Below are 13,081 nucleotides of genomic sequence, written 5' to 3' on the forward strand. Positions count from 1 at the left end.
ACAGGCTTCGGAGCTAAAGGAACATACTTTGAAATTTTGGCTCAGCCACTATCTGTGCGTCATTGGGCAAGTTGGCTATTCTTTCTGAGTTTGATTCTTCATCTGTAACATGAGGACACTAATAGTACCTGTCTCACAGAATTATTATGAAAAACACATGAGGTAATATATGTGAAACAGCTAGCCCGGTTAGTTACAGCTAAGATATTCTGAAAGTATCTGCTCTCATATCTAAGCGGCATATGATCTTTTTGACTTCTGCAAGTCTCATTTTTGCCAACATACTATTTTATTTTATTTTATTTTATTTTTTATTTATTTTTGGCCATACCTGCAGCATGCAGAAGTTCTGGGGCTGTGGGTCAAATCCCAGCCACAGCAGCAATCAGAGCCACAATAGTGACAAGGTCAGGTCCTTAACCTGCTGAACCACCAGGGAACCCCTGTTTCATTTTAATGTAATTCATATTCTAAAAATAATGTAATAGCATTATAGAAAATTTGGAAAGTAGGAGGAAAGAAGCAATAACTCTTAATTTTGCCCTCCAAACCCAATCATTAAGCATTAAAATTATTCCTGACATTATATTGATGATTATCTGTTTATAGTGCATCCAGCTGAAATTGGAAAAAAAAAAAAAGTGCTTCTCTCAAGTTGCCTCTGTGGGAGAAAAGATTGGAAACATACCTGGCATCCTTTGGTTTGATATGCATTGCTCTCTTATTATTATTTTTTGGCTGCATGCATGGCAGCCGAATACAGAAATTCCCTGGCCAGGAATCAAACCCATGCCACAGCGACAACTCTAGATCCTTAACTCACTGAGCCACACAGGAACTCCGCATTGCTTTATTATCAGGTGCTATGAAAGCCAGATTGCTTACTGTGCACTATGATTCTGGTTCACGGCAGCCAATAGGTAAAGAGCTAAAGAAACACCTCTGTATCTCTCTACCCTGAAAACACATGAGACAATGAGATGGTTTTGTTGTTATTTGGTTTTATTTTGAGAAGACTCAATTTGGAAAGGCTGGAATTTTCCAAAAGCCTGCATTTACCCCAACATTTCCTGTCTGAAGGGTTGGCAATGCTAGGCAATGCTAGGCAAAAGAAGCCACACACAAACCTTGGGCTTTTAAATGGTCAAGTTAAATTATGGCTTGGAATAAAGGAATAATATGGAATCGGTGCCTTTGCCAAATGACATACTCTGCCCTGGATTTACTGACATTTCATCTGTTATTTCAGAGAAATTTGCCATTATGCCATTCTCTTCAGGAAAAAAGTGCCAGTCACTTTCTATTGTCTGTCAAATATGTGTCGGAAAAAATGTTAAAGAACATTATGAGCCCCATTTGGAAACCTCAAAGGCCTGAAATTACTTGAAATGGTAAAGAGTTACTTGTTCAAGTAAAAACTCCTCTTGCAAACAAAATTTTGGAACTACGGTGCCCGTGCAGTATTTGGCAACACATGTGGTTTTTCTGCCTTGATGAAGAAGACACGTCACCATGAGTCACAGCTTGCTACGTCCCCTTGCGTGGGCATCAAAGCCTTTGCCAATAGTCCGGAAGAATCTTGCCTATGGCCACAGAAGCCATCAATTTCTCCAGACCCAGGGATTTGACTTATTGGGATTTAAAGGGATTTTTATCAAGCAATGGAAGCAGAATATTATTCTTTGGTATTCTCTCCTAAAATAATTCCACAGAGAAAAAGTCATTTATGGTTTTGATGTATTTCATCAAGCGAATAAGGTAAGGTTTGTTTTTCCTTACCTTTTTTTTTTTTTTTCCCAGTGTAAGGTCCTGAGAATACCATTTTGGAAGCTAACCAAAACATACACCAAGAAAAAAAAAAAAATCCCACAAGCCCTTTTGGCCAAGTTGCCACTGTGGGAGAAGTTTGGAAACAGACAAATATGAACAATCTTTCCCATGCTGGAGGAGAGTCTCCTGCTCCAGTCCGGAGTGATGAAACTTGTCAGTTGCTCACAAGGCAGAAATCTACAGGCACCTGGAAATGCTGCAGAGCTTCTCCAAAAGTTAGTTATATTCATTTGACTTTAAAATTGAAATGTGGATTTTATTCATTTTCTTGCTGACATCAACAGCAGGGATGATTCAGACTTTGCAAAGATGACCAAATTCATTGACCCAAGGAAAGAGGAAATGATGCAACGGTATCAGCACAAAGAGTCCTAGAGAAATCAATATAGGTCTTAGCAGGCCTATCCATTTGCCGCAACCTACTTTGTTAATTGGGGCTTTCTTTCATTTGCTGCTATCAAAATTAAAAGTCAAAATGGGTAGAAGAGCACAAATGACAAACATTGTGACCTAAAGACTATTCCATAATTTCTTCAAGTCAAATGATGGTAGCCTTCTCATTTAAATCTGCTTTGGGGAAGAATTTTAATTTTGTTATTTTGTATTTCCACACACTTTGGAGTTATTTCAAATTACTTCATTTATGTGAATCAATAAGAAGAGAAGGAAAATTCTTGGTAAATTTTTTCCTTTGTGAAGAAAATCAGTTTCTAATGTGATAAAATTAAGTGTGTGCCCAAATGTGAGGGGATAGTTACGTGCATTTATATGAGATAATAATCCTTTTCTTTCATCAGCTCCAAGGAGGTGAATGACACCATCTCCCCAAAATAGCTAGGAACCATGGGTCTAATACAGTCACTTCGTTTTATGGTGAATAAGTGGAGATTCCAGAATGTTGAAATAATTGCCTGAGTGTTAGAACTGGAATTTGAGTCCAGCCCTCTTATGTCAAAGGCCACCGTGCTATGTTGCCATTAAATTTCTTCAGTGGAACATCCCACAGTCACATAAGAAAGTTCTTTGGAAACAAAGCAAAACAACCAACAAAACTGTGAAGATGAAAGCTTTTGTTCCAAATGCGTTACTATCGGACTTTCCCACCCTTCCTCTCCAACCTGTCTAGACCTGCACTGATTGCTGGCTGTTTGGGAAATCCATCTGCCACCTACTCCATCTTGTTTGTGCCTGTCTTTCTTCTTTAATGACAGATGTCCTGGTTTCCAGTCCACTAGCAGCCTTAAGCATCTTAAATATCCAACACCAGGCTTCACCAGGGTGTGTCTCTATTCTCTAGACCCAAACACTCGTTTTTCCTGCTATGTCATTCTGCCATTGTTTGAATTCTCTATGTAACACTGTCCTAGTCTGTTTGGGGTGCTCAGAGTGTCACAGACAGGGTGGCTTAGAAACAACAGACATTTACTTCTTGCAGTCCTGGTGGCTGGGAAGTCCAAGATCAAGGTGCTGGCAGATTTGGAGTCTCATGAGAGCCCATTTCTGGTTCATAGCCATCTTTCTTCTTACTGCGTCCTCACAAGGCAGAAAGGACAAGGGGGCCTCCTGAGGTTTCTTATACAAGGGCATTAATCATAAGGTTTCTACTCTCATGAGCCCAAGTGACTCTTCTGTCACTTACCAAAGCTCTCACTTTCTAATACCATTGTACTAGGGGTTAGGATTTAACATGTGAATTTGAGGGGGATGTAAACATTCAGTCTACAGCAGTGAGCTTACACGAGAGTTTAGTGAATTCTGGAATGAACATCTTGTAGCCCTATGCGGAAATGGACACTTTGCATTAAAAAGAAAAATACGGAAGAGCTAATTTAAAGCTATTTCATTTGCAAATATGTGAAGTCACATCATTTTTCACATCTAATTTAGTGTCTTTTTATTCAATGAACTGTTTTGAGTTTGAGAATTTTTCTTAAATTGGGGTTCCTGGAGTTCCCATTGTGGCTCAGAGGTAACAAACCAACTAGTATCCATGAAGACTCAGGTTCAATACCTGGCTTCACTCAGTGGGTTAAGGATCCAGCATTGCCGTGAGCTGTGGTGCAGGCTGGCAGCTTAGCTCTAATTTGACCCCAAGCCTAGGAACTTTCATATGCCACAGGTGTGGCCCGGAAAATACAAAAAAAAGAAAAAGAAAAAAATGGAATTCCCACTGTGGCACAATGGGGTAAACAGCATCTTTGGAGTGTTGGGATGCAAGTTCAATCCCCAGCCCCATATAGCAGGCTAAGGATCCACACAGTGGGCTAAGGATCCAACATTGCTGCAGCTGCAGTGTAGGTCACGACTGCGGCAGGGATCTGATCCCTGGCCTGGGAGCTGGGCAGGCAAAAAAAGAAAAAAAAAAAGTGCTCTGTTTAGAGGTAGTTCGGGAAAAATGTGTGCCTACTTCTAGGGAACCCTAAGGGCATCTGTTGCTAATTTCTCCTCTCCCTTAGGGTGGAGCAGCAGTGAGTGAAATCAGGTGGGTGATTTGAGAGGCTAAACAAAAGTCCACGGTATCCAAGAAAGATGATGGCAGAGGAAACATCAGTTTTTGAAGACTCAGCTTGCCTGAAAACATGGTGGTGTATTAAAGAATACATGTGACCGCTGAACAGGTAGGAATTCAAGCGAGGCGCCCATTCCTGGCGGCGACTCCCAAGCACATTTTGGAGAAGACTTTGCAGAGAGGTCAGGAGGGCCCACGAAATGCAGATTACAGAGTGTCTAATAAATAGGATACTCATAAAGACCACAGGAACCAGCATGAAGAACATGATACAACATTACCTGCACAGTATTAAAAATATATGAATATGAAATAAAGACTAGAGAGATACCACACAATATCAAAGTTACTGTCAGAGTTGAAGAGTTACAGGTGATTTGCTTTCATTTCTTTTCTGAACCTTTTGTGATATTATTATAATTTGTAGAGTATTTACCAAAAAGGCAATGGGTAAATGTAACATTTAATTAACATTTTTATATTCTTAAGAAAAAGAGAAAACCCTTAAAAACCTTAATAATTTTCTCATCTGTCCTTCCTCTATCTTCAAAGTCTGTCTTCAAGCTGTTTCCTTCCAATTTATTTCTTGTTCCAAATAAAACAGATTACTCCCCCTCAGGCTTGATCATGGTATAGTTTGAGCCTGTTGTGTATTGCTGGATTGGGTGTCACTGTGTGAGCCATACAGACATGCCTAAATCTGAGTTGGAAGTACGTGACTTGCAAAAAAAAAAAAAAAAGCTGAGACATACAATTTGTATGACAGCAGAAGGCGTGAATCAGATGCAAAGGGACGAACACTGTTTCTCAGATGAAAAAGTTGAAAAACGCTCATGCTAAACTTGGGGAGCGAGGTTGTTTTGGATGGGAAAGTTGGAAATTTCATTCTAGGGGAAGAAATAGATTACTTCACAGTTAATGGCCTTACAATGTAAATGAAAACAAAATTTATTTCTGAAGGTTATAAATTTGGAGATTTTTTTTTATTACTCAAATGAATTTATCACATCTGTAGTTGTATAATGATCATAACAATCTGATTTCACAGGATTTCCATCCCACAGCCCAAGCACATCCCCCCACCCCCCAAACTGTCTCCTCCGGAGACCACAAGTTTTCCAATGTCTGTGAGTCAGCATCTGTTCTGCAAAGAAGTTCTGTCTGTCCTTTTTTCAGATTCCACATGTCAGTGAAAGCATTTGAGGCTGGTGTCTCATTGTATGGCTGACTTCACTTAGCATGAGAGTTTCTAGGTCCATCCATGTTGCTAAAAATGCTGGTATTTCGTTCTTTTTGATGGCTGAGTAATATTCCATTGTGTATATGTACCACATCTTCTGGATCCACTCCTCTGTAGATGGACATTTAGGTTGTTTCCATGTGTTGGCTCTTGTAAATAGTGCTGCAATGAACATTGGAGTACATGTGTCTTTGCGAGTCGTGGTTCAGATTTATAGTATATGTCTGTCATGAAAGAAAATGCTTAAGCTTTCCAGTACTCATCTTCATCTGGCTCTGTGTAAACACTAGACAAAAATTGTACGTGACTCTACAGTCATAACTATACTATTCTCCAAAAACAAATGCCTAGGTAGAAACCAAATAAGGAATCAAATTTTTTTTCCTTTTTTTGCTTTTTAGGGCCACACCCTCTGCATATGGAAGTTCCCAGGGTGGAGGTCGCATTGGAGCTACAGCTGCCATGGATACCAGTCAGGTTCATTTCCATTGCACCACAGTGGGAACTCCTAGCTAAAATTTTTAATTTTCAAAATACTGCCATGCAGACAAGATTCCTAAAGAATGGCATGGCCCAGCCACAGTTTGGCAAAGGACTAGAGGCTATTTCAAAATGCCTTGATTTCTCTCTTTTCCATCATTTCTTTATCCAATCACTGGTATGAAAAAAAAAAAAAAAACACCTGCCTTTTGTCTCCACATGTCACAGATTTGCTGGTTTCTTTGAGATTGGATTACTACTAACAATTGAATTAATATTAACAAGCAATGGCATGTGAAATAAATATACCGAAATTTATAGAAGGCGCAGTGAGAGCCTGCCTACCTTCAAATTCTTCCTGGTGCTAGGATATGCCATTGGACTACATGTTGTGCCAAGGATTACCACCAAAGGTACTTCTGCATTCTCTATAGCACTCAATGCCACACTCCTAATTAGTCACCAATAAGTGCTTTGTTGACGGATCGTCTGTAAGAGTGTAAACTACCTTGATTTCTTACTCCCTCCACTTCCCCCAGCTAGAAATCCTCTTCTTCCCCTGAGCAGCGCAGTCAGACTTTTCTCTCATGCCCTTAGTTCTTTGCGTTATGACCAGGCCTTTTTTCCCCCCGATGGACACTAAGCCCTTTGAGGTCGAAGGCATTGCCTGTTATGTTTCTACTCCTCACAGTCCCTGGTACATTGTAGACACCAAACACATATTGGTTGGAGAAATACTTGAATGAAGTGATCATTGAAAAGTAAATATGGGAGTTCCCCTGGTGGCGCAGCGGAAACGAATTCGACTAGGAACCATGAGGCTGCGGGTTCGATCCCTGGCCTTGCTCAGTGGGTTAAGGATCCGGCGTTGCCGTGAGCTGTGGTGTAGGTTGTAGACACGGCACGGATTTGGCGTTGCTGTGGCTGTGGCGTAGGCCAGTGGCTACAGCTGTGATTCAACCCCTAGCCTAGGAACCTCCATATGCCGCTGGTGCAGCCCTAAAAGGACGAAAGACACACACACACACAAAAAGTAAATATGAAAATTGGAAGACTTTTCTAGTTCCTAACCCTAAAATTGCTAGTGTATCTCTGATAGAATATGTTGAGTTTTATAACTGTACTTGTAAATACAAGGTATAAAAAGTAGAAACATAAGAATCTATGTTCATGTGTTTTATTCCCCTTACAGGAAGATCTTTACAGGTCACAAAGTATGTGTATTTTATTCATAATAACTATCGCTGATACTTCACCTTCTGAATGTTAATACTTGTAATGAAATTCATTAGGATATAAACATCTAATTCTTTCCTAAATGGAGCTGCTCATCTTCCAGCAAAAAAAAAAAAAAAATGTTTATCTCCATTCCTTTTTTCTAAATATTTTGGATCCTCTTCTTAGAAGACAAATTATTTCTCTTGAGCATTATAAACTTAGATCTCTGCCTTCCTAGATGCATTTTCATCAAGGCATTTTTTCCATGACTTTTATAGTCATGGTGTGCAGGAGTGGAAGGGAGAACGCTAACATTTATTCATTGCCTGTTCAGTGCCAAATATTGTATTAGGCACTTTTTATATGTGGCTTCTTGCATTCTCATGAAAGATCCCATGAGATATGCCCATTTTACATATGAAGAAACTGAAGCTCAGGAAGATTTTACTGTCTTACAACAAATAGTGGAGCTAAGATTTAAATCATTTCACCTTGAATCCTATAGTCTTTCTATTGCTTCATGCTAAAATTCTTGCGAAAATTTATGCAAAATAAAAGAAGGCTAGAGAGTACCTATTATGGCTCAGTGGGTTAAGGGCCCAACGTTGTCTCTGTGAGGATGGGGGTTCCGTCCCTGGCCTTGCTCAGTGGGTTAAGGATCTAGCATTGCCACAAGCTGCACTGTAGGTCGCAGATGAGGTTTGGATTCAGTGTGGCTGTGGCTGTGGCTGTGGCATAGGCCAGCAGCTGCAACTCTGATTCAACCCCTAGCCTGGGAACGTCCATATGTCACAGGTGTGACCGTTTAAACAAACAAACAAACAAACAAACAAACAAAAAAAGAGGGCTGGAATATTTGACTCCATTTACTCCTAATAGTGGATAGAAAGTTGTGAAGGAAGGAAGCAGCCTTTGTAAAATGCCTTTGCCTTCCTAGGTGTGTGAGAAGTTAATACTGAAATAGTTAGCACTTCTGATGCCTTCTGATCAAACTAGAATTTGAAGATAGGTAACTGTTATGAGCTATGAAAAGCAGTTCTAACTGTGATCCACCTACGGCTTGAGTTGCAGGGATGGAAAGACACAGGTGTCCTGCCCAATGGCAAGCTTCTCCCTGCCTTGAGGAAAAGCACCTTCAATTGCACAGATAATCTACATTTCAGGACAATAAAAACAGGAAATATATAATCAGAAAACATGAAATAAACAATATCTCAAAAAAATTTTTCCCCTGTACAGCATGGGGACAAGTTACACATACATGTATACATAATTTTTCCTCCCATTGTTGCGTTGCGATATAAGTATCTAGACATAGTTCTCTGTGCTACACAGCAGGATCTCATTGTTAATCCATTCCAAGAGCAAGAGTTTGGATTCTTTTCACATTGAAGAGGTGGAGGGAGAAGGTGAAGGGTGTTGACATTCATTGCCTCTGACTATCTACTTTAAAACATGTTCTTGGGAGTCTAGGGGTTCTCTTGTGGCACGATGGGTTACGGATCCAGCAATTGTTGCTGCTATGGTGCATGCGGATGACCAAATAAATAAATAAGTAACGATTTACCAGGTCAATTTTTGTTTGTTTGTTTGTTTTGCTTTTTAGGGCCACACCCACAATATATGGAAGTTCACAGGTTAGGGGTCGAATCAGAGCTACAGCTGCCAGCCTACTCCAGAGCCACAGCAATACCAGATCCAAGCCGCATCTGTGACCTACACCATGGCTCACAGCAACACTGGATCTTTAACCCATTGATCACAGCCAGGGATCGAACCCACATCCTCATGGATCCTAGTTGGATTCGTTTCCGCTTCACCACAACAGGAACTCTGCGGGTCAATATTTTATTCAGGGTCAGGTAGATTTATATGGGCATGACTCACAGCTGCCCACTGCTACACTCTTTTTCAGCATGGAGAAAAATATAATCTTATTTGTAGCTTTAATTAATCTTTTCATTGACCCTGAGGCTAGAAACTACCTATGAGTTAAGTGATGTGACTTCTATATAGATATACTTACAGAAAGCCTGCATTTATAACACTGTTGGAAAATTCAGACGTGTATAGACAGGTGAGGTAACCGTTTCGAATGCTATTAAACAGGATAATGTTTTGGAGTACATTTTCTCTCCCTTTTTAAAGAGTATTATTTAGTTATGATTAACATACAATAAACTGCGCATATTTAAGGTATCTAATTTAATGTTTTCACACAGGCATGAAACTCACCACAATAAAGAAAATAAAGAAAAAAGAACACATCATCCTTATGAATGTCCTCATGCCCCTTTTAATCCTTTCCTGGCCCAGGCACTTATCTGCTTTTTATCACTGTAGATTAGTTTGCATTTCCTATAATTTTATAAAAATGGAAACAAGCAAGGGTACTCTTGTTTGATTTTTTTTTGGGGGGGGGCACACCCACGGCATATGGAGGTTCCCAAGCTAAGGGTCGAATCAGAGCTACAGCTGTCGGCCTACACCACAGCTCATGGCAATGCCCGATCCTTAACCCACTGAGTGAGGCCATGGACTGAACCTGCATCCTCATGGATACTAATCGGGTTTGTTAATCACTGAACCAAGACAGGAACTTTATCTGACTTCTTTCATTCAACATAATTATTGTGGGGTTCATCCATGTTGTTGCATATATAAGTAATTTATCCCTTTTATTGCTGAGTAGAATCCTAGGCCGAGTATAAACATACCACAATTTGGAGTTCCCATTGTGGCGCAGCGGAAACGAATCCGACTAGGAACCAGGAGTTTGCAGGTTCCATCCCTGGCCTCAATCAGTGGGTTAAGGATCCGGCATTGCCGTGAGCTGTGGTGTAGGTCGCAGGCACAACTTGGGTCTGGCGTTGCAGTGGCTGTGGCGTAGGCTGGTGGCAACAGCTCTGATTAGACCCCTAGCTTGGGAATCTCCATATGCTGTGGGTGCGGCCCTCAAAAGACAAAAAGACCCCCCCCAAAAAAAATATATATATACACCACAATTTGTTTATTCACGTATTCATTCATTTACTCCAACTCTTGGTTCCCCCTACCTTCCACACCAAACTTACTTTCTCTGATTTGTAATTTCTGATGACACCCTTGGCATTTACCCAAGTAGAGTGGACACCTGTGATTTTTGACTGGCCTGTACCGCGTCCCTCTTACATCTGTTACCAGCCCATTCCTGCTCCCTGGGCAGCTACGTCTCCCCCTCCATGTGGTCTGGTGGGACTCTCCTGACTACGAAGGGGACACATCCGACCCAGGCTGAACCAATTAGAGTTCTTCCTTGGAATCTTCTGAAAGAACATCCTTTTCTTTAGAGAAGCCAGTGACCTTGAACAGAAAGCATGAGAGAATGAGGTAGGAACAGAGGCTGAAGCCCAGCCGAGAGATGGAGCGCTCTGAGGCGGACTGCCCTGAATCCAGCTAATGATCAAGCCTGCTCATCCCTGGCCTTTTGCATTTTAATTAAGTGGATGCCCTGCATCCACCACGCTGCTTATAGAAAGAATACCCCCATTTTGCGTTGGGCAGCACCTCTCTTCCCATCCTCTCAGTGCATGGGATCCAGAGAAAGTAAATACCACGCTGGCTCTAAGGATAGGGCGTCTGTGACCAACCACTCAAACTGGCCTTGGCCACAGTGCCATTTATGGATTCAAGCTGGGCCGATGAGAGCTAATGTTTGTGCTCCTGGAGATGTTGCTCCCGCTTTTCTGCAAGGCTGGAACCGGAACTTTTAGAGTTACACATCTTCTGACCAAATGGGTGGATGAGCCAAGGCTGCCAAAGGCAGAACCAAAGGAAGGAGAGAAACCAGGTCATGATGACATCGTGTGGCCTTGCTGGGTAAGAGGTCTCTGAAACCTGCACCACCCCTGGTCTTTGCAGTTATACCAACCAGGAAATCCCTCTTTTACAGACATTATTTGAATTGCTGTTTATGTCACTTATAAAAAGGAAAAGTCGTGATACAGGTGCTTTGCATTCATTATCTCATTTAACCCCTACCACCTGGCAGGTATGTTGTGCTCCTGATTTTACACATGAGGAAACTCTTAGTTAAGCAACCAGCCAAAATCTCACGGTGGCAAAGCTAGGACTCCCATTCAATCACTTGATTGCAAAGCTCAGGTCCTTTGAAATACTGCTTCAGGGCTGCTTAGCCTGGTGTTTTTCTAGTCTTTCTTTCTATTACATGAAGTTTAATACTAAGTAACATTTGTGGCTTCCTTACTGCTGAAATAAAATTACGTTAATAGACTTAATTCTTCTCCTTTTCCTCTGCCCCTGCTTTTCACCTTTCTTGTCTTTTTCCTCTTCCTTAGTTGTAGTTTTTCCCATGTTAAATGCCGCCCACTTTCTCTAGTCTCCTCTTCACAGGTCATATCAACTCTAAAATGATCCCAGGGTCCTGGTGGCTTGGCAAGGCCAAGTTAATGTACAGAAAAACTTGCCCTTCCGAACTAACAGCTAAAGACTAGAAGGGTCACATCTGCAAATCGGTCTGATAAACTTCCCTAAAAGCCAATCACTGGGCCACATTTCAAGATGACAAAATCAAAAGGCCTTTGCTACTCCCTCTCTTCTTTCATTTTTTAAAAGATGAAAAAAGGTCAATAATCTTTCCGAAAGCCCTTGGGAAAAATGGTTAATTGCCACATCTTCCTTCTTAACATGCTTAAGAGGGAAAAACTTGCTGCCCTAGCACCAACTTTTCAACCAGGTTTTTTTTTTTAAAAGGGGGGAGGAATTTTTTAAATCTTAGGTGTCTGCATGTTGTGCTTCATTTTCCAGGAAGCTTAGATAAGCTTTGAATGTATTTTATTTGATTAACAGCCCACTTCTGCTTTTTTTTTTTTTTCCAGACCATCAATCTAATTAAGAACAGTTAATATCACAACAGAAAGAAAGAGAAAGAAAGATGATTGAATCCCTTCTTAGTCTCTTAATAGAGCCTTGTGAAGCCTTTCTGGAAGCTGGAGACTAACACTCTGGAGACCAAAAAAACTAAGCAATTTTGTCAACAACTAGAGAATGACTTGACTTTAAAACAAAATGTTTGAAAACTATGTCTTCCTTAACTGCCAAGACTGAGTTTGGTTTCTGGATTTCCTTTGTAAGGACACCTGATATCACTTGCCTGAAAGCTTTTTATAATGTTGCTTGGATTGTACCAAATATCTTGGATGCTGTCTATCAGCGCCTTACATTGCAATCCAGTATTTCAAATATTGCAAATCCGAACATTTAGATGTAGGCAAGGAAGAAGTTTCCCTCCCCAAATCTGTTAACTTGTATGTCCATGGAGATATTCTAATAATGATTTTAGATAGATCTGACTCTGTAAATTAATTCTCTACAAAGTGATGAGCTACATCTGAATCATTGTGCAATGATATCAAGCTCTTTTGCAGATGTTGTAATGGTAAAAATACTTGTAAAGAATAAAAGTTTGGGTGAGGCTAGTGCTTTTGTTTTCAAAGCAGGTTCAAATAAATCATTTGAAAGGACTTCTACCAAATGTAAAATTATTTTGCTCAGTTGACATGGGAGAAGATAGTTGATTGCTGCCTTTAGCTTGATTTGCTCCACTCTTGCTGGAAAAAAAATGGATTGACTCTATGGTTCAGCCAAGCAAAATAAGGAAGAGAATGGACAAAAAACTTTTCCTCAATTTGGTAAGTTAAATAATTTCTTTAAGAATTTTTTTTACAGTTATTATTATTTTGGCCATATCCATGGTTTGCAGGGCCAGGGATGAAATCTGTGCCACAGCAGTGACAATGCTGGAT

The 13,081-nt window shown here is 40.5% G+C and overlaps 1 long non-coding RNA gene across 3 annotated transcripts in view; it reads left to right on the forward strand.

Moving 5' to 3' along the window:
* Positions 1 to 12,799, forward strand: part of LOC125131510 (uncharacterized) — a 52,533-nt gene extending 39,734 nt beyond the window's left edge. For all 3 annotated transcript variants that reach the window (XR_007135943.1, XR_007135942.1, XR_007135944.1), the window contains 2 exons: positions 4,287 to 4,448; positions 12,155 to 12,799. This is a non-coding gene — a long non-coding RNA (uncharacterized LOC125131510). The remainder of the gene's footprint in view (positions 1 to 4,286; positions 4,449 to 12,154) is intronic.
* Positions 12,800 to 13,081: the final 282 nt, after the last annotated feature.

The sequence above is a fragment of the Phacochoerus africanus genome, chromosome 7 (assembly GCF_016906955.1).
Source record: "Phacochoerus africanus isolate WHEZ1 chromosome 7, ROS_Pafr_v1, whole genome shotgun sequence".
Lineage (NCBI taxonomy): Eukaryota > Metazoa > Chordata > Mammalia > Artiodactyla > Suidae > Phacochoerus > Phacochoerus africanus.